The sequence below is a fragment of the Phyllopteryx taeniolatus genome, chromosome 12 (genome assembly GCF_024500385.1).
Source record: "Phyllopteryx taeniolatus isolate TA_2022b chromosome 12, UOR_Ptae_1.2, whole genome shotgun sequence".
Taxonomy (NCBI): domain Eukaryota; kingdom Metazoa; phylum Chordata; class Actinopteri; order Syngnathiformes; family Syngnathidae; genus Phyllopteryx; species Phyllopteryx taeniolatus.
The window spans coordinates 25752062-25777807 of record NC_084513.1 but is presented as its reverse complement, the minus strand read 5'-3'; the positions used below and the strand labels follow the sequence as shown (position 1 = coordinate 25777807).

Below are 25746 nucleotides of genomic sequence, written 5' to 3'. Positions count from 1 at the left end.
ATGGATGGATGGATGAATAAAGTTTATCATTTTGAACATTAAATATCTTGTCTTTGTAGTGTATTCAATTAAATATAGGTTGAACATGATTTGAAAATCATTGTATTCTGTTTATATTTATGTTTAACACAACGTCCCAACTTCATTGGAATTGGGGTTGCATTTATTGAGGAAAAGGTCCCTTTCACCTTCCTGCAGCCATTAAGTCTGATTGTTTTTAGTATCGCATACAGTGGAAATCAAAGTAGGTGGGTATTTGCACACATATACATACAGTACATCAATTCACTGAATTGGTTAAAATAAAAAAGCCTTTCTTCCAATACATCATTACTTTTGTCTGTTGCGTAAGGCTGTCAGCTATCATAGTTGAGCAAGAACAGTGTAGCGGGCGCACTCCCGCCACAGCAGGTGGCACAGTGACTCCTCCCACGCCTTGATAAACTGCATTCTTCCAAGCTACCCTGCTGTGAGACAGCCACTTGAAGACGTCTAAATTAATTAGCAGGTCCCCTCAAAATCTTGGTTTACAGTCATCAAAGAGTCCTTTCTTCGTTTGAACTGACAGCAGGCCAAAAGGGTGGGCGCCTCTCTCCGGGAGACCTAAAGTGCACGCAAGGTGCCACCCACTGGCGTTTGAGAGTACTGCAACCCGTGAACTTCCATTCCGTTGTTTGTTAACCAAGGATAAATGTATGTTTTGATATTTCACGAACTCTGCAGAATTTATTCCAAATGTATTCCTTTAGATCTGTGTTAGTGTGTCAACTTTACAAGCGCAGCTGCGAAATTTTTAGAACTGTCTTGATTTGACTCCAAGCAGCATGAAATGTGATTTGAACCATAAGCAGTTGATTTGCCAAGACTAAAGTTTAAACAGTCACTCTATATGCTTGACCTGTGAGTAAAGAGTACAAAGTTGTGGGTATTTTACATTAATATATGTTTTTAAACCCATTTTATGGGTCAAAATTGTAGACGACATTCAAGCTGATGAGTGTGGTCTTGTCTGGTCCTTGGTCCTTTCCGACACGCCCCAGGGGTACTTAACCCCGGACTCCCGCTCTCTTGCTCTCTTCCTTCTTGGTTCTTTGTTCGTCTTGCTATCAGCTCCCCGGCTACGGGCACTCCTTTCTTTGTGAGGGCACACGGCTTGATAAACGCGGGCCTTGGGGATGGAGATCCGGCTCCCTAGCCTCCGTTGATCGCCGCTGCCAGAACAGTTGCTGCTGAGCTACCAGATACGCTCCCAGCCAAACATGCATTCTCTGAACTTGCTAGCGGATCCCGGAAAGCAGGAGGGGAGAGAAATGGTCATATTCCCCCAACGAGGCGTGACGAGCAGCAATTTTTCTTCTTCCGCGTCTTTTGTTTTAGTTTCATTTTTCTACATCCTTTTCTCATTCGACCAAACCTGTCTCCGTGCTTCCAGTGGCGACTGAGACAAACCACCCATCTACCAGCCGATCTACGTTCGTGAGTAATACACCAGTGTTTGCCAGACTGTACAATATTAATGCCGAATAATTTTGGGGAAATGACTAGCTTCACACTCTTCTTTCTTCTTTTCCTTTCGGCTTGTCCCGTTAGGGGTCGCCACAGCGCGTCATCCTTTTCCATGAGAGCCTATCTCCTGCATCCTCCTCTCGAACACCAACTGCCATCATGTCTTCCCTCACGACATCCATCAACCTTCTCTTTGGTCTTCCTCTAGCTCGCTTGCCTGGCAGCTCCATCCTCATCATCCTTCTACCAATATACTCACTCTCTCTCCTCTGGACGTGTCCAAACCATTGAAGTCTGCTCTCTCTAACTTTGTCTCCAAAACATCGAACCTTGGCTGTCCCTCTGATGAGCTCATTTCTAATTTTATCCAACCTGGTCACTCCGAGAGCGAACCTCAACATCTTCATTTCCGCCACCTCCAGCTCTGCTTCCTGTTTTCTCTTCAGTGCCACTGTCTCTAATCCATACATCATGGCTGGCCTCACCACTGTTTTATAAACTTTGCCCTTCATCCTAGCAGAGACTCTTCTGTCACATAACACACCTGACACCTTCCTCCACCCGTTCCAACCTGTTTGGACCCGTTTCTTCACTTCCTGACCACACTCACCATTGCTCTGGACGGTTGACCCCAAGTATTTAAAGTCCTCTACCCTTGCCATCTCTTCTCCCTGTAGCCTCATTCTTCCCCCACCACCCCTCTCATTCATGCACATATATTCTGTTTTACTTCGGCTAATCTTCATTCCTCTTCTTTCCAGTGCATGCCTCCATCTTTCTAACTGTTCCTCCAGCTGCTCCCTGCTTTCACTGCAGATCACAATGTCATCTGCAAACATCATGGTCCACAGGGATTCCAGTCTAACCTCATCTGTCAGCCTATCCATCACCACTGCAAAAAGGAAGGGGCTCAGGGCTGATCCCTGATGCAGTCCCACGTCTACCTTAAATTCTTCTGTCACACCGACAGCACACCTCACCGCTGTTCTGCTGCCCTCGTACATGTCCTGTATTATTCTAACATACTTCTCTGCCACTCCAGACTTCCGCATGCAGTACCACAGTTCCTCTCTGGGTACTCTGTCATAGGCTTTCTCTAGATCTACAAAGACACAATGTAGCTCCTTCTGACCTTCTCTGTACTTTTCCATCAACATCCTCAAGGCAAATAATGCATCTGTGGTACTCTTTCTAGGCATGAAACCATACTGTTGCTCGCAAATACTCACTTCTGTCCTGAGTCTAGCCTCCACTACTCTTTCCCATAACTTCATTGTGTGGCTCATCAACTTTATTCCTCTATAGTTGCCACAGCTCTGCACATCACCTTTGTTCTTAAAAATGGGCACCAGTACACTTTTCCTCCATTCCTCAGGCATCTTCTCACGCACTAGAATTCTATTGAACAAGCTGGTCAAAAACTCCACAGCCACCTCTCCTAGATGCTTCCATACCTCCACAGGAATGTCATCAGGACCAACTGCCCTTCCATTTTTCATTCTCTTTAATGCCTTTCTAACTTCCCCCTTACTAATCATTGCCACTTCCTGGTCCACCACACTTGCCTCTTCTACTCTCCCTTCTCTATCATTTTCCTCATTCATCAACTCCTCGAAGTATTCTTTCCATCTACCTAGCACACTGCTGGCACCAGTCAACATATTTCCATCTCTATCCTTAATCACCCTAACCTGCTGCACATCCTTCCCATCTCTATCCCTCTGTCTGGCCAGCCTGTATAGATCCTTTTCTCCTTCTTTAGTGTCCAACCTGCCATACATGTCATCATATGCCTCTTGTTTTGCCTTTGCCACCTCTACCTTTGCCCTGTGTCGCATCTCAATGTATTCCTTTCGCCTCTCCTCGGTCCTCTCAGTGTCCCACTTCTTCTTAGCTAACCGTTTTCCTTGTATGATTTCCTGTACTGTGAGGTTCCACCACCAAGTCTCCTTCTCTCCTTTCCTGCCAGAAGATACACCAAGTACTCTCCTGCCTGCTTCTCTGATCACCTTGGCTGCAGTGGTCCAGTCTTCTGGAAGCTCTTCCCGTCCACCGAGAGCCTGTATCACCTCTTCCCGAAAAGCTGCACAACACTCGTCCTGTCTCAGCTTCCACCACATGGTTCTCTTCTCTGCCTTTGTCTTCCTAATTTTCCTCCCCACCACCAGAGTCATCTTACACACCACCATCCTATGCTGTCTAGCCACACTCTCCCCTACCACTACCTTACAGTTGGTAACCTCCTTCAGATTACATCGTCTGCACAAGATGTAATGCACCTGTGTGCTTCTACCTCCGCTCTTGTAGGTCACCCTATGTTCGTGCCTCTTCTGGAAAAAAGTGTTCACTACAGCCATTTGCATCCTTGTTGCAAAGTCTACCACCATCTGTCCCTCCAAGTTCCTTTCCTGGATACCGTACTTACCCATCACTTCTTCATCACCCTTATTACCTTCACCAACATGTCCATTACAATCTGCACCAATTACGACTCTCTCTCTGTCTGGGATGCTCAGAACTACATCATCTAGCTCCTTCCAGAATTTCTCTTTCACCTCTAGGTCACATCCTACCTGTGGGGCATAGCCACTAATCACATTACACATAACACCCTCAATTTCAAATTTCAGCCTCATCACTCGATCTGATACTCTTTTCACCTCCAAGACATTCTTAGCCAACTCTTCTTTTAAAATAACCCCGACTCCATTTCTCTTCCCATCTACACCATGGTAAAATAATTTAAACCCTCCCCCTAAACTTCTAGCCTTACTGCCTTTCCACCTGGTCTCCTGGACACACAATATATCAACCTTTCTCCTAATCATCATGTCAACCAACTCCCGAGATTTTCCTGTCATAGTCCCAACATTCAAAGTCCCCACATTCAGTTCTAGGCTCTGTGTTTTCCTCTTCTCTTTCTGTCGAAGAACCCGCTTTCCACCTCTTCTTCTTCTTCTTCTTTGACTTCGACTTCGACCCACAGTAGCTGAATTTCCAACAGCGCCCTGCAGGTTGACGGCGCCGGTGGCGGACGTTGTTAACCCGGGCCACGACCGATCCGGTATGGAATTCTTTGGATGAACGCTCATATTTGTTTGGCAAGGTTTTAAGCCGGATGCCCTTCCTGACGCAACCCTCTGCATTTATCCGGGCTTGGGACCGGCCTACAGTTTGCACTGACTTGTGCCCCCCATAGGGCTGCATTCACTAGCTTCACACAAAATCCTAATTTTGTCCTCTCTCTCTCTCGTCCGGAATGGACGCATTAAACGCTCGCCTTTTCAACTTTAGTCCAACACACTATGTTCTATTTCCCTTTTTGTACGCTTATTTTCTTTCTTTAGTTAGACCCCTTTGTGTGTTTCCCTCTAGATCCCTTGTAGATGTCATTAAATATTCTATAACATTCCACTCTTGGTTGTGTTTTGTGTGGGTTGAGTTTAACAATGAACCTCTGTCATCTATAACTAGCATTTCATAAAATGTAGCAAACTTCAGATTCCGAGACTTATAAAAAGTTTTCTCATCACTTTCCCTAAATTTTACACATACACAGATTCAGAGGCAAATTATGCATTTTTATCATTTGTTTAAAACAGGTCCCAGGTGTCTTAACGGGGATACTATGGAATATGCACTTTTTAGTTGCTTGTACACAAATACATGGGTCTATTTATTTGTTTTATTAAAAAAGGATCCCCATTAGCTTATAGCATTGTAGTTTTCTAACCTTCTTGGGGTCCACAAGTAGTATGATCAACAATACAAATAGGACATTTATCACACATAATGCATCAATACAGTATTTAAACATGATTAATTGATTCAGTAGTTATTCAAATATGCTGTAGTTAATAATTAAGGCACGGGGAGGACATTAATAATAAGATATATTAGGCGGCACGGTGCACAAAAGGTTAGCACATCTGCCTCACAGTTCTGAGGACCTGGGTTCAAATCCGTCCTCGCCTGTGTGTAGTTTGCACATTCTCCTCTCGTGTGTGTGTTTTTTTTCTGAAGTACTGCAGTTTCCTCCCACATTCCAAAAACATGCATGGTAGGTTAATTGAAGACTCTAAATTGGTTGTTTGTCTATATGTGCCCTGCGATTGGCTGGCGACCAGTTCAGGGTGTTACCCCGCCTCTCGCCCAGAGTCAGCTGGGAATAGGCTCCAACATGCCCGTGGCCCCTCGTGAGGCTAAGGGTCGTGAGGCTTGTATAATATCACCATTGACTGCCTTCCTGGTATTGTGGTTTTACCATTTAATTTCTCAGGAACTCGGGTCTGTCTATTTGCAGTGTATTGTTGAAAAATATTGCTGTGCTTGAAACTAGCCTCTTCACTACATGAAGCCATAAAGTTGTGACAGCATTTTATGAATACGAAAGAAGGCCATAACGTAATAATGGCCAACAATGTAATAAATTTGCCTTTTTTGTTTAAGTAATAGGTGCATAATGTAATAACTGGCCAATAACAATGCAAGTCTTGAACCTATAATGTAACCTTTGGACAATAACGTAATAACTTATGTTCAACGGCCCATAATGTAATATATCCATCCATCCATCCATTTTCTGAGCCGCTTCTCCTCACTAGGGTCGTGGGCGTGCTGCAGCCTATCCCAGCTGTCATCGGGCAGGAGGCAGGGTAAACCCTGAACTGGTTGCCAGCCAATCGCAGGGCACATACAAACAAACAACCATTCGCACTCACAGTCACACCTACGGGCAATTTAGAGTCGCCAATTAAAGCATGTCTTTGGGATGTGGGAGGAAACCGGAGCGCCCGGAGAAAACCCACGCAGGCACGGGGAGAACATGCAAACTCCACACAGGCGGGGCCAGGGATTCAACCCGGGTCCTCAGAACTGTGAGGCTGACGCTCTAACTAGTCGTCCACCGTGCCGCCTAATGTAATATAATTGCCCTTTATTTAAAATGCAATTGCAGTTATATCCAAAAATTAAAAAATAAATAAAGTGATTTTAGTATATTATTACTTCATGGGCTCAGTTATTACATTTGTAAAGATTCTTATAATGTTTTTTTTTTTTTTAAATCAGGACAATAACGTAATAAATAGCTTATAATAAAATGTTATTACATTATTGGCCAAAAGTTATTTCGTTACTGGCCAGTTATTTGTGTTATGGACCCATTACATTTTAAAAAGGGAAAATCTATTACGTTATGGGCTTCTATAGTTGCTTCCTCGAGAAAAACAACCGAAAACAAGCTTAGCAGCCCTGTTTTGAGCAAATTGTAGTTTTGCTAGTTCACCTTTTGAGGCTGAGACTCAGACCACTGAATAATAATTCAGATACGATACAATTATTGATCTATAAACTTGTTCGAGCAGATGCAATGGTACACATGGTACACATTGTCGATATGAATATCTGCAACCATTTTTTTAAATTACTCTATTTATTATTCATTTATCTATTATTTCTGGAGGTCCTTCCCATTCATCAAGTGTGAAATGAGACAACCAAGTAAATACTTTGTGATGTCCCTACTTCCAAAAATGTGTTTGTGTGCAACCCTTTGAGTCTTGCCAGATTGTGAAGTAAAAGTGTGGCTATTTTACATAATACTGCCCCCACATTGAGTTTCTCCATGACTTGGCAGCTAGGCTGGGTGAGAATACACCATTACCAAATGATCGCCAGAGTCCATACTACACAGAAGCACTATCATGTCAAGCGAAAAGCTAAGCAAAGCAGCAGTGTTCCCACAGATTAGTGTTATCTAACAACGTTATTGGTGTTAACTGCGGATAACAGGCACTCACTTGAATGCTTGGAGAAGCTGTTTGTGATATGGGGTCAACAGTATTTGTGTTTGGCAACGTGTGCTTGTGCCACATGCACCGATCTGTTACACTAGTTGACAATTGTAATTCAGCAGCATGGTAATAAAGTGCTTTGCCAGAGAACGAAAATCTTTACGGGTACTTGCTTTTTCCTTCACATTCTGGACTAGGTAGCCCTGCTTGCGACTCCCTCGGTCCACCCACAGTTACTTTGGTTACATAAACTGCACTTAAAGAGTCCCCACCATTGCAAAAACCTTCATATTCCCCCACCACTGCCAGGTCGATGAGTTACCGAACAATCAAGTATGCACAAAATGCTGTTGACCAACCATTATAGCCATGTATCCAACAAAACTCAATGCAGCTTATCTTTTGGCTTCAACATAATGTTTCAGACAGTCTACACTGGCTGTTGCTTGTAAGTGGCTGACCTTCGACCAACCTGTCAAGTATGTGTGGAGAACCTTGATGTGTTAGTGGTATAATGTAAATCAGCCCCACTATTCCATTACAATCCGCCCAAATTCAAAATGGATTGCTTGCAGACACATGATGGAGGTATTTTTTTTTTTTACTTTTTAGGTCTCGAAAACGGCGGCACGGTGGCCGACTGGTTAGAGCGTCAGCCTCACAGTTCTGAGTATCCGGGTTCAATCCCCGGCCCCTCCTGTGTGGAGTTTGCATGTTCTCCCCGTGCCTGCGAGGGTTTTCTCCGGGCACTCTGGTTTCCTCCCACATCCCAAAAACATGCATGAATTGGAGACTCTAAATTGCCCATAGGTGTGAATGCGAGTGCGAATGGTTGTTTGTTTGTATGTGCCCTGCGATTGGCTGGCAACCAGTTCAGAGTTTGACCTCCGAGGTATGATGGCGGACCATCGGGACAAGGCACGTACGGGAAGCGGTGGCGTGAGCAGTTGGATGGGCTTCACGGCATGGCTGGAGGAGAGCCAAATCATCTGACCCACCTTGTATTCAGGCGTGGGGGAGCAATGAAGGTACACGAGCCGTTTATTCCTCTCAGAAGACCGAGTTAAAGCCGCACTGACGCCCTTCCAAATAGACTGGACCCTTCGCAGGTGATCCCTCACCACGGGAACTGGTGAACTGCATGCTCCTGTTCCCTAAACAATGGAGGTTGGAAGCCTCCAATGCCCAGACGATGGCCAGCAGCTCACGGTTACCAACGTTATAATTCCGTTCGGCAGGGGACAGACGAGAGGGAAAAAAAACACAGGGATGTAGTTTCTGGGGCGTGGGGTCCCGCTGAGAGAGAACGGTCCCCGCCCCAGTGTTCGAGGCGTCAAACTCCACAACAAACTGGAGGGAGATTTTGGGGTGCCTCAGGATGGGGGCACTGGTGAATAAATCTTTTAGACACTCGAAGACTTGGGATGCTGCCGGGGTCCACTGGAATGGAGAGCTGGTGGCAGTAAGGCTAGTGAGAGGAATAGCCCCTTTACTGTAATTGTGGATGAAGCGGTGGTAAAAATTGGCGAATCCCAGGAAAAATCAGCTCAGGAAGAGGGCCCACCGATCTTGTCGAGGGTTAAGACGTTTGGCAGAACGGCGGTAGCCAAGGTTTTTATGATCGGTTCATATAATAAACGGAGAATAAATCCCCTCCAGCCAATGCCTCCACTCCTCCAATGCCCAGACGATGGCCAGCAGCTCACGGTTACCAACGTCATAATTCTGTTCGGCAGGGGACAGACGAGGGGGAAAAAAGAGAGAGAGAACAGCCCCCGCCCCAGTGTGTTAGGCGTCGAACTCCACAACGAACTTGGAGTGAGGGGTCGGGGTGCGTCAGGATGGGGGCACTGGTAAATAAATCTTTTAGACGCTCAAAGGCTTGGGATGCCGCCGGGGTCCACTGGAATGGAGAGCTAGTGGAGGTAAGGCTAGTGAAAGGAATAGCCACTTTACTGTAATTGCGGGTGAAGCGGTGGTAGAAATTGGCGAATCCCAGGAAACGTAGTTCTTTGCGGGTGGCGGGAATGGGCCAGTTGACGACTGCTTGGATCTTTGCTGGGTCTGGTTGTAATTGTCCTTTGGCAATAATATAGCCCAGGAAGTGTACGAAGGAGTGGTGGAATTCACATTTCTCAGATTTGACATAGAGGCGGTTCTCAAGGAGACGCTGGAGGACTTGGCGGACATGATGGCAATGTTCTTCGGGAGAGCGGGAGAAAATGAGAATGTCGTCTAAATAGACAAACACAAACCGGTTCAACATATCACGGAGGACGTCATTAATGAAGGTTTGGAAAAAATGGTGGTGGCCTTGGTTCCAAATGGCATGACCAGGTATTCGACGTGTCCAAGGGGAGTATTGAAAGCAGTTTTCCATTCATCCCCCTCTCTGATGCAGATGAGATGGGATGTATTGTGTAGATCCAATTTGGTGAATATCTGGGCGTCACAGAGGGGTTCAAATGAGGGGTCAATAAAGGGCAGTAGAGATTTTTTTTTTACAGTGATGTCATTGAGTCCACGGAAATCGATGCAGGGGTGGAGAGTCGTATCTTTCTCCTCAAGAAGCCGGGGGAAGAAGAGGGCCGGATGAGTCCAGAAGCTCGGGAGTCACGGATATAGTCCTCCATAGCCTTTTTTCAGGGCAGGAAAGGTTGAAGAGACGGAAGAAGATCGATCGCGCAGTCATAAGGGCGGTGAGGGGGTAGTGAAATGGCAAGATCTTTACTGAAAAAAGCGGAGAGATCATGATATTCTTCCGGCAACCGGGAGGGGTCGATCGGTGTGGCAGGTGGTTGAGGTTTGCTGGAAGGCTGCATGGCAGAAATCAGACAGCGTGAGTGGCAGTGAGGACTCCACCTGGTGATCGATAGGTGAGTCCATTCTATAGCTGGGTTGTGCTTCATGACCCAGGGAATTCAGAGGACTAAGGGAATGGAATAACAAAAAGCTGGATGTCTTCACGGTGATTGCCAGATGGCGCCTACCAGTGTGGTCGCCTCGGTAACGCGCTCTCTAGTATTGTCTTTGTTTTTGTGTTTTTTGTGTTTTTCGTCCGTCTTTGGAGACCTTACACGACTCACTTACACAAGGGGAGACCTGCTAACCATCAAGGAGTCTACTCCGGACTTTCTGTCACCAACTTTCGAATATCCGCTCAGTTTTTTCCCCGAGTTACTCACCGGAGCGGCGTCCGTGGTTTTCGGCGCATGGAGACGGAAGCGTCGCCACAGAGGGAAGCGAGCAGGCATTCAGGTGAAACTCCGCAAGAGAGGACACAGATTGGCGTTCCCGTCGATCCACCTCGCGAATGTACGCTCCCTACCCAACAAAATGGACGAGCTTCATCTTCTGTTAAAGACCAGTAAAGACTTCGGACGTTCCGCGGCCATGTGCTTCACGGAGACCTGGCTTTGCAACGCTGTACCCGATGGCACTGTTATGCTTCCCGGTTTCCATATTCATCGAGCGGACCGCGACATGGAATCATCGGGGAAAACAAAGGGCGGCGGGATATGCCTCTATATCAACGAAAAATGGTGTACGGACGTCACGGTGCTCAGCACACACTGCAGCCCGCATTTGGAGTCGCTATTCGTAAACTGTAAACCATTCTACTCCCCACGTGAGTTCGCATCGTTCATTCTCGCTGGCGTCTATATTCCGCCTCAAGCTAACACGAACGCCGCATTGCTAATGCTCGCCGATCAAGTCAACGAAATTGAAAAAAAACACCCCGACTCACCCCTCATTATTCTCGGGGACTTTAACAAAGCTAAACTCAACCACGAACTCCCTAAATACAAGCAGCACATCGACTGTCCTACCAGGGAAAATAATACTTTAGACCACTGCTACACCACGGTAAAAAACGCATACCGTGCTATACCTCGTGCAGCCTTGGGCTCGTCTGATCACTGCTTAATTCACTTAATACCGACGTACAGGCAAGAACTTAAATGTGCGAAGCCTACAGTGAAAACAGTCAAAAAGTGGACAAATGAAGCCAAGATGGAACTTCAAAGCTGCTTAGACTGCACAGACTGGAGTGTCTTTGAAAATTCAGCTGGCAGCCTGGATGAATATACGGACACTGTCACATCCTATATCAGTTTCTGTGAAGAGGTCTGTGTTCCAACAAAATCATTTCGCACATTCAACAACAATAAGCCGTGGTACACTGCTAAACTTAAGCAGCTTCGCCAAGCTAAGGAGGACGCATATCAGAGCGGGGACAGGGCCCTGTATACAGTTTAGCGCAAACGACTCTAAATCAGTCTGGCATGCATTCCAGTCGCTGACTAATTACAAGCGACGATCCCCCCAAGCTGAGAACAATAGCACACTAGCCAACGACTTGAATACCTTCTACTGCAGATTTGAAAAGGACAGTTTCACACCACACACCAACCCGGCCGCACCCGCGACCACAATCACACCTCTGACCTCTGCGTTAACCATCCATGAACAGGATGTGAGACGCATCTTCAAACAACAAAAGATTAACAAAGCGGCAGGCCCGGACCACGTGTCTCCATCCTGCCTCAAAGTCTGCGCGGACCAGCTCGCGCCAGTCTTCACTCAGATCTTCAACAGATCACTGGAAATGTGCGAAGTTCCATCCTGCTTCAAACGCTCCACCATGATCCCAGTCCCCAAGAAACCTGCAATCTCGGGTCTGAATGACGACAGGCCTGTCGCTTTGACATCTGTGGTCATGAAGTCCTTTGAACGTCTTGTGCTGGACCACCTCAAGAGTGTCACAGGTCCCCTGCTGGACCCCCTGCAGTTTGCCTACCAAGCGAACAGATCTGCGGATGATGCAGTCAACATGGGACTGCACTTCATCCTAGAACACCTCGACAGTGCAGGGACCTACGCGAGGATCCTGTTCGTGGACTTCAGCTCAGCGTTCAACACCATCATCCCTGAACTCCTTTCATCCAAGCTTCTCCAGCTCAGCGTCTCACCTGCCATCTGCCAGTGGATTTACAGCTTTCTGACGGGCAGGACACAGCAGGTCAGGCTGGGGGAGGCGACCTCATCCACACGCAGCATCAGCACTGGGGCGCCCCAAGGTTGTGTCCTCTCTCCGCTGCTCTTCTCTCTCTACACGAACGACTGCACCTCAGCGAACCCGACTGTCAAACTCCTGAAGTTTGCAGATGACACCACTGTCATCGGCCTCATCAAGGACGGTGACGAGTCTGCATATCGACAGGAAGCGGAGCGGCTGGAGCTGTGGTGCGGCCGACACAACCTGGAGCTGAACACGCTCAAGACTGTAGAGATGATCGTGGACTTCAGGAGGCATCCTTCGCCACAGCTGCCCCTCACGCTGTCCAGCTGCCTTGTGTCAACCGTCGAGACCTTCAAGTTCCTGGGAATTACAATCTCCCAGGACCTGAAGTGGGCGACCAACATCAACTCCGTCCTCAAAAAGGCCCAGCAGAGGATGTACTTCCTGCGGCTTCTGAGAAAGCATGGCCTGCCACCGGAGCTGCTGAGACAGTTCTACACAGCGGTCATCGAATCAGTCCTGTGTTCTTCCATCACAGTCTGGTTTGGTGCTGCTACAAAAAAGGACAAACTCCGACTGCAACGGACAATCAAAACTGCTGAAAGGATTGTCGGTACCCCCCTACCCACCCTTGAGGACTTGCACGCTGCCAGAACTAAGACAAGGGCGTGCAAAATCCTCTCGGACCCTCCCCACCCTGGTCACCAGCTCTTCCAGCTCCTTCCCTCAGGTAGGCGCTACCGATCAATGCAAACTAGAACTAGTAGACATTCCAACAGCTTCTTCCCTCTTGCAATCAACTTCTTGAACAGCTAACTTACAATTCCATTACAACAAGCTGGCAATTTTTTGACTTGAGTTCGTTGTCACATTTCTGTATTATGTATTACTCGTGCACTCACTGTAGTTGTCTCGCCGTGCTGCACTATTTGCATATAGTGGCCACTCATGCCAGAGTAGCATCTGCTCCATTTGCACACTGATTGAGGAGTATCTGTAACATTTGCACAACCATTGTCCCAGATTATCGCAGTACTCGTCACTTTAAACCGCATACACTCCTTGAAGTCTCAGTGCCCTTTGCACAATGGTCATTGCACCGGACTATTGCGATATTAGCCATTCGAACTGAGGACTCTGCATCTTTTTGCACAATTGTTGTTTGTTGTTGTTTTTGTCAATGTCTTTATGTCTCCAAAGTGTTCTGTAAATTGACTGTCTGTTGTACTAGAGCGGCTCCAACTACCGGAGACAAATTCCTTGTGTGTTTTGGACATACTTGGCAAATAAAGATGATTCTGATTCTGATTCTGATTCTGATTAGCTGAGATAAGTGGAGTAAACGTTACTGTTTGGTGGGTGAGAGGGGAGATGAGTCGCCCATCCAGCGCTGTGACTTTTTTTGGTGACTGGAGGGGTTTGAGAGGGATTTGGAGCTGGCGTGCTAAATCCTCATGAATAAAACTGTCATCTGCACCGGACTCAATGAGGGCATTTACAGGTGTGTTGTGAACAGGACCAAGAATACACGTGGGAATGGTCATACGGGAGGGAGAGCTTGGGGAGGTGTTGCTTTGGCTCTCGGGTCATGGTGAGCCCGGGTTTTTGGTCTTAGCGGGCATGTGGAAATGTCCCGGAATACTCACGGGAATGTGGCCGGACAGCATTTGGGTTGAAAGGAGGGATACTCGTGAGTCCATCATCTCATAATGGCGGACCGTCAGGACAAGGAACGTGCGGGAAGCGGTGGAGTGATCAGGTGGAAGGGCTTGACGGTGTGGCTGGAGATATCAGTAAGGCGGAAGGAGTAATGAGGACGAGGAAGAACATGGAGGTCAGAACAATTGAGAGACGTAGCGTAGCTTATTTGCGAGTAGAGAGCCAGTGTACCACGGATGAATGTTAGTACTCTGGCAGTGGAGTCTCTGATCTGGCAGGCTTAAATGCAGGCAATGCTGAAGGATGATTGACAACAGGTGCGCGGCCGGGATTACCGCCACGACAGGCACCGACCACCTTACGGCCACAGCTCTGGTCGGCCGCCTCAACAATGGAGGCACAGAACATGGTCCACTTGGACTCAACGTCTCCCACCTCTCCCGGCATGTGTTCGAAGTTCGAGTGAAAACTCCTTCTGACAGGGGACGCTCCCAGACATTCCCAGCAAACCCTTACAAAACGTTAGGGTCTGCCAGGTCAGACAGGCATCGTCCCCCATTATCAGAGCCAACACAGCACCAGGTGGTGATCAATTGACAGCGCTGCCCCTCTCTTCACCTGAGCATCCAAGATAAGGCCGCAAGTCCGATGACCCGACCACAAAGTCGATCATCAAACTGTGGCCTCGGTTGTCCTGGTGCCAAGTGCATGTATAGACACCCTTCGGTTTGAATATGGTGTTTGTTATGGACAGTCCAGACTGAAGTCCAATAACTAAACACCAATATGGTTCTGAATTGGGGGGGGGGAGGTCGTTCTTACCAACCCCCCTTCCAGGTCTTACTGTCACTTACTGTCTGACATTGAAGTCTCCCAGAAGAACGAGGCAGTCCCCATCCACCGGGGTGAACCCCAATGTACAGGGACTGAGCAATTAGGGGGGCCCACACATGCTCGGCACCGCTCACCATGGGCATCTCTAGAGTGGAAGAAAGTCCAACCCCTCTCAAGAGGACTGGTACCGGAGCCCAAACTGTGTGTTGAGGCAAGCTCAACCATGTCGAGCCGAAATTTTTCGACCTCACATTTTTCGACCTTTCCCTGCCAGAGTGGTGACATTCCATGTCCCTAGAGCCAGCTTCTGTAGCTGGTTATTGGATCGCTATATGCACCCAACACTCTTGGCCCCTCCCATAGGTGGTGAGCCCATGGGAAGGGGGTCCCACTTTGCCTCTTTGGGCTGTGCCTGGCTGGGCACCATGGGTGCAGGCCTGGCCACCAGGCGCTCACTTTTAAGCCCCATTCCTGGCTTCAGATGGTGTCCCGGGGACCTGCCTCCGGTCAAGGAAAAACATTTTCCATTGTTTGTATTCATCATAGGGGATCCATGACCCGTGCTTTGTCTGGTCCCTCACCTAGGACCTGTTTGCCCTGGTTGACCCTACCAACTTAGCTCCTAGGCTCATTAGGACGCACAAACCCCTCCACCACGATGAAGTGACAGCTCAAGGTGGGGATCTGCGATGCACTGAACCTGCAATAGGTGAACTGTGATATAATGAGGGATGACTGTATTCCACTATGAAATTAAAAGTTCATGAAGTTCTAGGATTTATATTGACTCCATCTTTAAAGTGAGAACCATTTTAAATGTATAAGAAAGTGATCACCTTCCCTGTAAATAACGTTGTGCCTTAAACATACTGTACATTAAATATATCATGGATATTGACAATATGATTCCAACCAACCATACAATTTTATAGTTGACTAACATTCAATCCACTATATGCTGAACGTCACGTGACCAACGCGGAACACGAACTAGCTGACTTCCTGTGTAAGCTTACAAACGATCAAAACTAGGATTGACTACATGATTGTTTGAAGCCAAACTCGTGCTATTTTTTGTTTTCTTTATGGCTGGTGTCATGTGATTGTCATGCATGAAACCATGAACAAAACCATCCATAGTCGTCTTTGGTGGCTCTGCGGTGACATCTTGTGTTTAAGAAAAAAATACCTTTTAGACGTTCCTACGGGTCCCTTGAAACGGTTCCCTTTCCCATCCAACGGAGTGAGGCGGAAGTGCTTTAACCTGATTAGCCGAATGCACATTTTTAAACTGTTACCACAGATTAATTTGAAATAACAGTATTCTACAATACACTGGTACTATTGACAATTCAAACCTTTTTGACTTTTTGATGTTGTGTTTTGAGATGATGGACTAAGAGACTTGACTTGCTTGTGACACCGTTTACTTCCTGAACAGGAAGGTACAGGATATGTACCTGTACAAGTAAATTTTTGTTTGGCTTGTATTAGTGCACTTGGTCGTGGTGCTCAAGACGCAGCCATATTAACAACATAAAATATGCAGGCACAAATATTGCGAACATGTACTTGAATAAGACCATAATTTGTATTGGTCAGTACATGTTTGGCTTTTCTAGGCACACTATAAAGGACAGCAAGGGACATCAGCGTAGTGGCTAATGAGTTAACTGGGAAAGGACATTGATTAATCACCTCAGTTGAGGCACTCATGAACCGGTGGCGTTTGTGACACATCCACCCTATTTATAGCCACCGTCTGAGAGTGGGGAGCTATTGTGCCATCAAATAAACTGCAACCCATCTGAAGAAGTGGAATCAATGTTGCCACAGTTACCTTGAAAAAGTAACTTAGTTACTTTACTGATTACTTTAGCTTAAAAGTAACTTAGTTACTTTACTTATTACTTGATTGCAAAAGTAACTAAGTTAGAAAAAAGTCACGTTTTAGTTACTTTCAGCAGGTGTCAAGTGGCAGGAATATCACTTATCCACAGTGCAAAAAAAAAAGCATTAGCTTAACTGTACCCATTACTTGGTTATCAGAATCAGAATCAGAATCAGAATCATCTTTATTTGCCAAGTATGTCCAAAACACACAAGGAATTTGTCTCCGGTAGTTGGAGCCGCTCTAGTACAACAGACAGTCAATTTACAGAACACTTTGGAGACATAAAGACATTGACAAAAAACAACAACAAACAACAATTGTGCAAAAAGATGCAGAGTCCTCAGTTCGAATGGCTAATATCGCAATAGTCCGGTGCAATGACCATTGTGCAAAGGGCACTGAGACTTGAAGGAGTGTATGCGGTTTAAAGTGACGAGTACTGCAATAATCTGGGACAATGGTTGTGCAAATGTTACAGATACTCCTCAATCAGTGTGCAAATGGAGCAGATGCTACTCTGGCATGAGTGGCCACTATATGCAAATAGTGCAGCACGGCGAGACAACTACAGTGAGTGCACGAGTAATACATAATACAGAAATGTGACAACGAACTCAAGTCAAAAAATTGCCAGCTTGTTGTAATGGAATTGTAAGTTAGCTGTTCAAGAAGTTGATTGCAAGAGGGAAGAAGCTGTTGGAATGTCTACTAGTTCTAGTTTGCATTGATCGGTAGCGCCTACCTGAGGGAAGGAGCTGGAAGAGCTGGTGACCAGGGTGGGGAGGGTCCGAGAGGATTTTGCACGCCCTTGTCTTAGTTCTGGCAGCGTGCAAGTCCTCAAGGGTGGGTAGGGGGGGTACCGACAATCCTTTCAGCAGTTTTGATTGTCCGTTGCAGTCGGAGTTTGTCCTTTTTTGTAGCAGCACCAAACCAGACTGTGATGGAAGAACACAGGACTGATTCGATGACCGCTGTGTAGAACTGTCTCAGCAGCTCCGGTGGCAGGCCATGCTTTCTCAGAAGCCGCAGGAAGTACATCCTCTGCTGGGCCTTTTTGAGGACGGAGTTGATGTTGGTCGCCCACTTCAGGTCCTGGGAGATTGTAATTCCCAGGAACTTGAAGGTCTCGACGGTTGACACAAGGCAGCTGGACAGCGTGAGGGGCAGCTGTGGCGAAGGATGCCTCCTGAAGTCCACGATCATCTCTACAGTCTTGAGCGTGTTCAGCTCCAGGTTGTGTCGGCCGCACCACAGCTCCAGCCGCTCCGCTTCCTGTCGATATGCAGACTCGTCACCGTCCTTGATGAGGCCGATGACAGTGGTGTCATCTGCAAACTTCAGGAGTTTGACAGTCGGGTTCGCTGAGGTGCAGTCGTTCGTGTAGAGAGAGAAGAGCAGCGGAGAGAGGACACAACCTTGGGGCGCCCCAGTGCTGATGCTGCGTGTGGATGAGGTGGCCTCCCCCAGCCTGACCTGCTGTGTCCTGCCCGTCAGAAAGCTGTAAATCCACTGGCAGATGGCAGGTGAGACGCTGAGCTGGAGAAGCTTGGATGAAAGGAGTTCAGGGATGATGGTGTTGAACGCTGAGCTGAAGTCCACGAACAGGATCCTCGCGTAGGTCCCTGCACTGTCGAGGTGTTCTAGGATGAAGTGCAGTCCCATGTTGACTGCATCATCCGCAGATCTGTTCGCTTGGTAGGCAAACTGCAGGGGGTCCAGCAGGGGACCTGTGACACTCTTGAGGTGGTCCAGCACGAGACGTTCAAAGGACTTCATGACCACAGATGTCAAAGCGACAGGCCTGTAGTCATTCAGACCCGAGATTGCAGGTTTCTTGGGGACTGGGATGATGGTGGAGCGTTTGAAGCAGGATGGAACTTCGCACATTTCCAGTGATCTGTTGAAGATCTGAGTGAAGACTGGCGCGAGCTGGTCCGCGCAGACTTTGAGGCAGGATGGAGACACGTGGTCCGGGCCTGCCGCTTTGTACTTTTTGGCTCCCAGTGACAAGTTTAACCAGCTGTTGAACTAGAAAAACTGTGGACGATTGATGTGGGAAAGCACTTACTACATGACGTCAGCCGCGCTGCGCGTTCAACCAGCACACAGTCCGGACTCCAGACGACGTTTAAAGTTCTCACTTTTCATTATAAATGTTCATTAAGCCAAGTATTGTAAGTCCTTCATTGAGTCAGTCCTTACCCTCAATGACCAAGTTATGACTGCACACTTTGATGTGAATAATTAACCGACAATGCATTGCAGGCTCAACACGCCAGTTAAACTGTATTCTTAAAAAGTAACAACAATAAAATACCCTTTTTACTCAGGAAAATAAAAATAGTGTGGCAATGGTGAAATCCTGCATTTCTTTGTACTTTGATGGGACTGCACCGTCGCTGTGCATTGTGTAATAATAATTGAATACACTACAAAGACAAGATATTTAATGTTCAAACTGTAAACTTTATTGTTTTTAGTAAATAATCATTAACTTAGAATTTTATGGCTGCAACACGTTCCAAAAAAGCTGCGACAGGGTCACGTTCACCACTGTGTTACATCACCTTTTCTTTCAACAATATTCAATAAACATTTGGGAACTGAGGACGGTAATTATTGAAGCTTTGTTGGTGGAATTCTTTCCCATGATTGCTTGATGTTCAGCTTCAGCCGTTCAACAGTTCGGGGTCTCCGTTGTCGTATTTTACGCTTCATAATGCGCCACACATTTTCAATGGGAGACAAGTCTGGACTGTAGGCAGGCCGGTCTAGTACCCGCACTCTTTTACTATGAAGCCACGCTGTGTTGGATGGCAGCATATGTTTCTCCAAAACCGGTATGTGCCTTTCGGCATTAATGGTGCCTTCACAGATGTGTAAGTTATCCATGCCGTTGGCACTAACACAGTCCCATACCATCACAGATGCTGGCTTTTGAACTTTGCGTCCATAACAGTCCGGATGGTTCGTTTCCTCTTTGGCCCAGAAGACACGACGTCCACAATTTCCCAAAATAATTTGAAATGTGGACTCGTCGGACCACAGAACACTTTTCCACTTTGCATCAGTCGACGCAGAGAAGCCGACGGCGTTTTGGGTGTTGTTGAAAAATGGCTTTTGTTTTGTAAAGTAGAGTTTGAAGTTGCACTTACGGATGCAGTGCCGAACTGTATTTACTGACATTGGTTTTCTAAAGTGTTTCTGAGCCCATGTGGTGATGCAGTGCCGCCTGAGGGTTCAAAGGTCATGAGCATTCAATGTTGGTTTTCGGACCTTGCCGCTTACATGCAGTGATTTCTCCAGATTCTCTGAACCTTTTGATGATATTATGGACTCTAGATTATGAAATCCCTAAATTCCTTGCAATTGTCCGTTGAGGAACATTGTCCTTAAACTGTTCGACTATTTTCTCATGCACTTGTTCACAAAGAGGTGAACCTCCCCCCATCTTTGCTTGTGAGACTGAGCAATTCAGGGAAGCTCCTTTTCTACCCAATCATGGCACCCACCTGTTCCCAATTAGCCTGTTCACCTGTGGGATGTTCCAAACAGGTGTTTGATGAGGATTCCTCAACTTTCTCAGTCTTCTTTGCCACCTGTCCCAGCTTTTATGGAACGTGTTGCAGCCATAAAATTCTAAGTTAATGATTATTTGCTAAAACGTTTATCAGTTTGAACATTCAATATTTTGTCTTTTTAGTGTATTCAATTAAATATAGGTTGAACATGATTTGCAAATCATCGTATTCTGTTTTTATTTATGTTTAACACAATGTCCCAACTTCATTGGAATTGGGGTTGTAGTACTTTGAGAGAGCTATTGATGAACCAAAATTAACTATTGGTGGTTAGAAGAAGTAACTGTAGTAAGAAGTAAGGTTAGAAGAAGTAACTGTATTAATGCGTTACTTTGCTCGTTACTCAAAATGCCGTTTTATTTGGAGTAACGTATTACTTTGTTAGTGTTAACTGTTACTTTGTTACTTTGCAACACTTTACACAGACTGGATTTAACCCCCTAGTGGACCGGGTTTGGCCCGCAGACCATATGTTGCTGCTTTATACACACTATTTTAAATACTGGTACTAAAACGTTGTAATGGACAAATAGCCCGCCATACAAAGCAACTGTTCATTTTCTGAGGCCAAGAAAATGCTGGAGAGGACACAAGATGTGTGATACTGGCTATATGTACATGTCACAGCTGCTTTATCTTAGTGGACATTTGCTGCTTAGCTCAGCTCCCTGTGCCATGTCTTGTCACTCAACAAGTCATGGGGTCAGCCTGCTTCTCGCTTTCTCCTTAATGAAACAGCAGATAATGGCCTATGGGAGCGAGGGAAAGACATGTCACAAATTGCTGTGTCCTCTGACTGGGATTAGTGGTAATTACTGTTCGCCTTGGCAAATCAATGGGATAAGAGTGCAAGACACAGAGGCCACACACTAGCTTGATACCAGCACTCATAAAGGCAGTCTGATCTAATGGGCCAAATTTCAAGCAAAACTGAATATGCAATAATGTTATGATGCTGAATGGACTTTCATAATTTTCATGACAGGTGTTCTTATAAATTTGATAAGCACTAAACAATAATTATGATATTTTAGCATTAAAATAAAAATGTCTTTCTACTAATGGTACAACCCCCTAGTCCACTGAAGTTGGGACATTGTGTAAAACGAATATAAAAACAGAATACAATGATTTGTTAATCCTTTTCAACCTATATTCATTTGAATACACTACAACAACATGATATTCAATGTTCAAACTGATAAACTGATAAGCGTGACAGAGCCTCCTCGAAATTAAAGTGATCCCGCAAATGGGAGGAACCATGCGCCTAAAGTCCTGGGAGAAAACCCACACAAGCACTGGGAGGACATACAAACTCCACACAGGCAGGCTGGACCTCGGATATGAACCTCCAACCTCTAAACTGTGAGGCAGTCGTGCTTTTACCAGTTGGCCACTGTCCCGTCCCCTTTAACCTAAAATTATACATTTTAATAATTTGACACTTTAAAATTGTCCTAGACAGTGACATGACATAAGCACATGCTTGATATGCTTTTGATTTGAAATAAGAACAGAAATTCACAGACATCCTCACATTCAGTTTGTGTGGTGTAACAAATATATTCATGTGTGTCGCTGACAAGTTGCCGCTTTAGGTTCCTGCCAGTTCATGTACTCTCTTGTTTAGAGATAGAGGCTTCTCACTACCACTCCAGTTTTGTTTTGTTTTTTGATTATTCAACTCACCCGTTAAATAGGTGAAGTATGGTCCTTTACTTGATTCATGGGTGGACATTGTATCACCAGGCTTGTTTAATTTTCTCTGTGATTTGTGAATAAACTATGAATATTTTCGAGATCCCTAGCAGCAGCGTAAATGTGGATTTTTTAATTCTCGTCTTTTTCTCTTCAGCACACCGACCGAAAATGTTTCATTTGAGCATGGAGGGGTAAATGTTGTCAACAACGCCACCCAGAGGAATTTTACCCCTGGGAAGGCCATCCATCCATCCATTTTCTCCTCACTATGGTCGCGGGCGTGCTGGAGCCTATCCCAGCTGACATCGGGCAGGAGGCGGGGTACACCCTGAACTGGTTGCCAGCCAATCGCAGGGCACATACAAACAAACAACCATTTGCACTCAAAGTCACACCTACGGGCAATTTAGAGACTCCAATTAATGCATGTTTTTGGGTTGTTGGAGGAAACCGGAGTGCCCGGAGAAAACCCACGCAGGCATGGGAGAACATGCAAACTCCACACAGGCGGGGCCCGGGATTAAACCCGGGTCCTCAGAACTGTGAGGCTGACGCTCTAACCAGTCGTCACCGTGCCGCCCCCTGGGAAGTCTTATTATTAAAATTTATACACTGTAGTGCACTTGCAGCTTCATACACCACGAGGCAAAACGGTTTCCAAATTGTAGACAAAGTTTATCAATAGAAATGAATACAAATTATACTAAAATATTTGACCATACAGTATTAATAAAACACAGCACTTAGCAGGAGGTGCAAAACATAGGAGGAGGCTGGGGTTTACTGGGAAAATGGTAATCACCTGTGACACTACATAGTGGACACCTTTAAATAGCTGGGTTTATACCATTTAAACCCTATAGAGCATGTATTTTACCTGCCAAAGAGCAGACTGGGTTACCCCAAAAACCAGTGGTAGGCGTTTGCATTTCGGACGTGGGCCTTCACTCAGCAGCCAAATCTCGATCTTCACCCTGCCCTCTAGCGATGGATGTTCATCTATGGGGAAGAAGTTCTATCAGAGCACCCCACGGCCACCAGAACACCCCCCCCCCCCCCCAACCCCTCACCACTTGATCAGTGAGAAAGTTCGGACATCACCAAAGACCCCGTTTTTGAATGTACTTGGATGGGGAAAACTTAAATTGCAAATTGTGTCTGGTGGCCACACAAGCTGGTGACTAAAAACAGTTCATGTCAAACCCTGTATATCATCAATTACAACATTTACAGTAACTCTGTTGCAAGCCTACCGGGCTAATTAATTATAATCCCATTTAACATTTTATAAAACGGCACCAGATGCCGGTGTTAGACTGACATTATTTTAGCGGCAGTGACCGGCAGACTTGCGACACTACTGTCGGAATCCTTTTCAATGGCAGTTGATTAAGCGAAAACTGTACACTTTCAGCTAGTACCGGTCCATTTTTAACAAACTAGTATTACTCAGGCCAGTACGGTGATCGACCGGTTAGCACATCTGCCTCACAGTTCTGGGGACCGGGGTTCAAATCCCCGCCTGTGTGGAGTTTGCATGTTCTCCCCGTGCCTGGGTGGGTTTTCTCCGGGCACTCCGGTTTCCTCCCACATCACAAAAACCTGCGTGGTTGATTTATTAGCGACTCTAAATTGCCCATGGCTGGCGACCGGTTCAGGGTGTACCCCGCCTTCCGCCCGAAGATAGCTGGGATAGGCTCCAGCAGTCCGCACCCTGAGTGAGGAAAAGCGGTAATTGGTATCCGATTTTTGGGGGGGACCAAATGCAAGTACACTATAGCTGCAAAAAAATGAAAAATATCTACACGACTTAGCGAGTTCCATCCTCCCTAAACACCGTACGTTACAAAGACCAGGCCCTAACAGCACAAACTAGCATGGTGGAAGAAACCGAAAGTAACTGTTTCATGAAATCATATGGCTTTGGTTTTCCAATATCTCTTTAACCAACTGCACAAAAAGTTACACAAATTTTGAGATTGGATTTTGAAACATTCAGTTTGTTAATTTAAAACTGTATTATACTGCTGAACAGGTTGGAAACGTGGGTAGGACTAAATGGAACAGTCCTTAAATGGTTCAGGCACTACCTGGAGGAAAGGAGTTATTTTGTAACCATTGGAAGTGTTCAATCTCATCTAATAGCAATGACCTAAGGGGTACCTCAAGGGTCGGTTCTTGGACCCCTCCTGTTCAGCCTGTATATGCTACAATTGGGTCAAATTCTTCAGAATTTTAATTTTGACTATCATAGCTATTTAGATGACACACAGTTATATCTAGCAGTGTCTCCAGATGACTACAGTTCAATTGAGGTGTTGTGTCACAGATAAATAACTGGATCAGCCAAGATTTTCTTAATTAAATCACAACAAAACCTCGATAATTGTTTTTGGCAATAAAGAAAATAGCATTGCTGTTAGTAAATACCTGGAGTCACTCTCTTTAAAAAACAAAGACCAAGTCTGAAACCTTGGTGTTCTGATGGTGGTCAGAGCATATTACTCCAATTTTAAAGTCTTGACACTGGCTTCCATGTCATGAGGTTTGCCTTGCAGTTCTTTTGTTGGAGCTTGGGTGGCGCTTTGCACCCCTCTCACCCTCTCTCTCTCTTCCTAGTAATCAGTACCACCTGTCATCAATGAGCATTCTTCACCACCTTCATAAAAGCCTGCCAGATCCAAGACTCCACTGCCAGAGTATTAACGTTCTCCTGTGGTACAACGGCTCTCAAGCATACAAGTGAGCTACGCCATTCCTCGCTATTTTTCTGACCTCCCTGTTTCTCCTTGTCCTCAGTGCTCCTCCGCGTCCCTCGCTGAAATGACTTCTTCCACCACGCTGCCAAGCCAGCCGCCATTTCTCCCCACCGCCTGCCACACGTTCCCTGCCTCGACGACGCGCCAGCACATCTCAAGGACTATCTCCAGTCCCTTTTTCAATAAAACTTTAATCATAACCTCTCAGCCTTCGCCTGCTTCTGGTTCCAGTCTAAATCAACTCGTGACATTCCAGTCAGCTTTCGAATAGATTTTAAAGTTCTGCTACTGGTCTATAAATCACTCAATGGTTTATGTCCTGAATACATGAAACAAATGCTAATGGAGTATAAACCCAGTAGGGCTCTGAGATCGACAGACTCAGGTCAAATAGTGGAGCACAGAGTCCAAAGCAAACATGGTGAAGCAGCATTTAGGTATTACGTTGCACACAAATGGAATACGTTGCCAACAGAAGTGTGCCCCATGTTTGAATGTTTGTCAATCCAGAATAAAAACTCTTTCTTGCATTGTACTGTCATGGTCTGTGTTTTGGTTTGGGTTGTGTTTAGTTTTGTTCCATGTTTTCCTGTGTTCCATGTTTGTCGTGTGCTCATTTAGTTATTGTGTCCACCTGTTGTCATCAACCTTCTACCTTGTGTCGACCAATCAGCTGTCTCCAGCCACTCGTGTCTTGTCCAGGTGTTCCTTGTTGTCTCGTCAATCTGTTTGTATTTAGTTCCCTGGTTTCTTTCACTTTTGGTCAGTTCATTGTCATTGTCAGTTGTCATTGTAGTCTGTCTGTGTCACAAAGTCGCCTGTAGTTTCAGTAGTCATGTCTTGTTCCAATTTTAGGTTTGTTCAAAGTCTTTCTTTCTTACTTTGATTATCAGTTTTGGGACTTAGTTTAGTTTGCTTTTTCCATGACACTTGTTTACCTTTAATTTGGAATTAAAGATCATTTTTGGGACTTCTACCTTACCTCCCTGCT

General features: G+C 45.9%; 1 long non-coding RNA gene across 1 annotated transcript in view; it reads left to right on the top strand.

Moving 5' to 3' along the window:
* Positions 1-24983, top strand: part of LOC133487179 (uncharacterized) — a 35270-nt gene extending 10287 nt beyond the window's left edge. Inside the window, exons 3-4 of the long non-coding RNA XR_009791231.1 lie at positions 24616-24714; positions 24796-24983. This is a non-coding gene — a long non-coding RNA (uncharacterized LOC133487179). The remainder of the gene's footprint in view (positions 1-24615; positions 24715-24795) is intronic.
* The last annotated feature ends 763 nt before the right edge of the window (positions 24984-25746 follow it).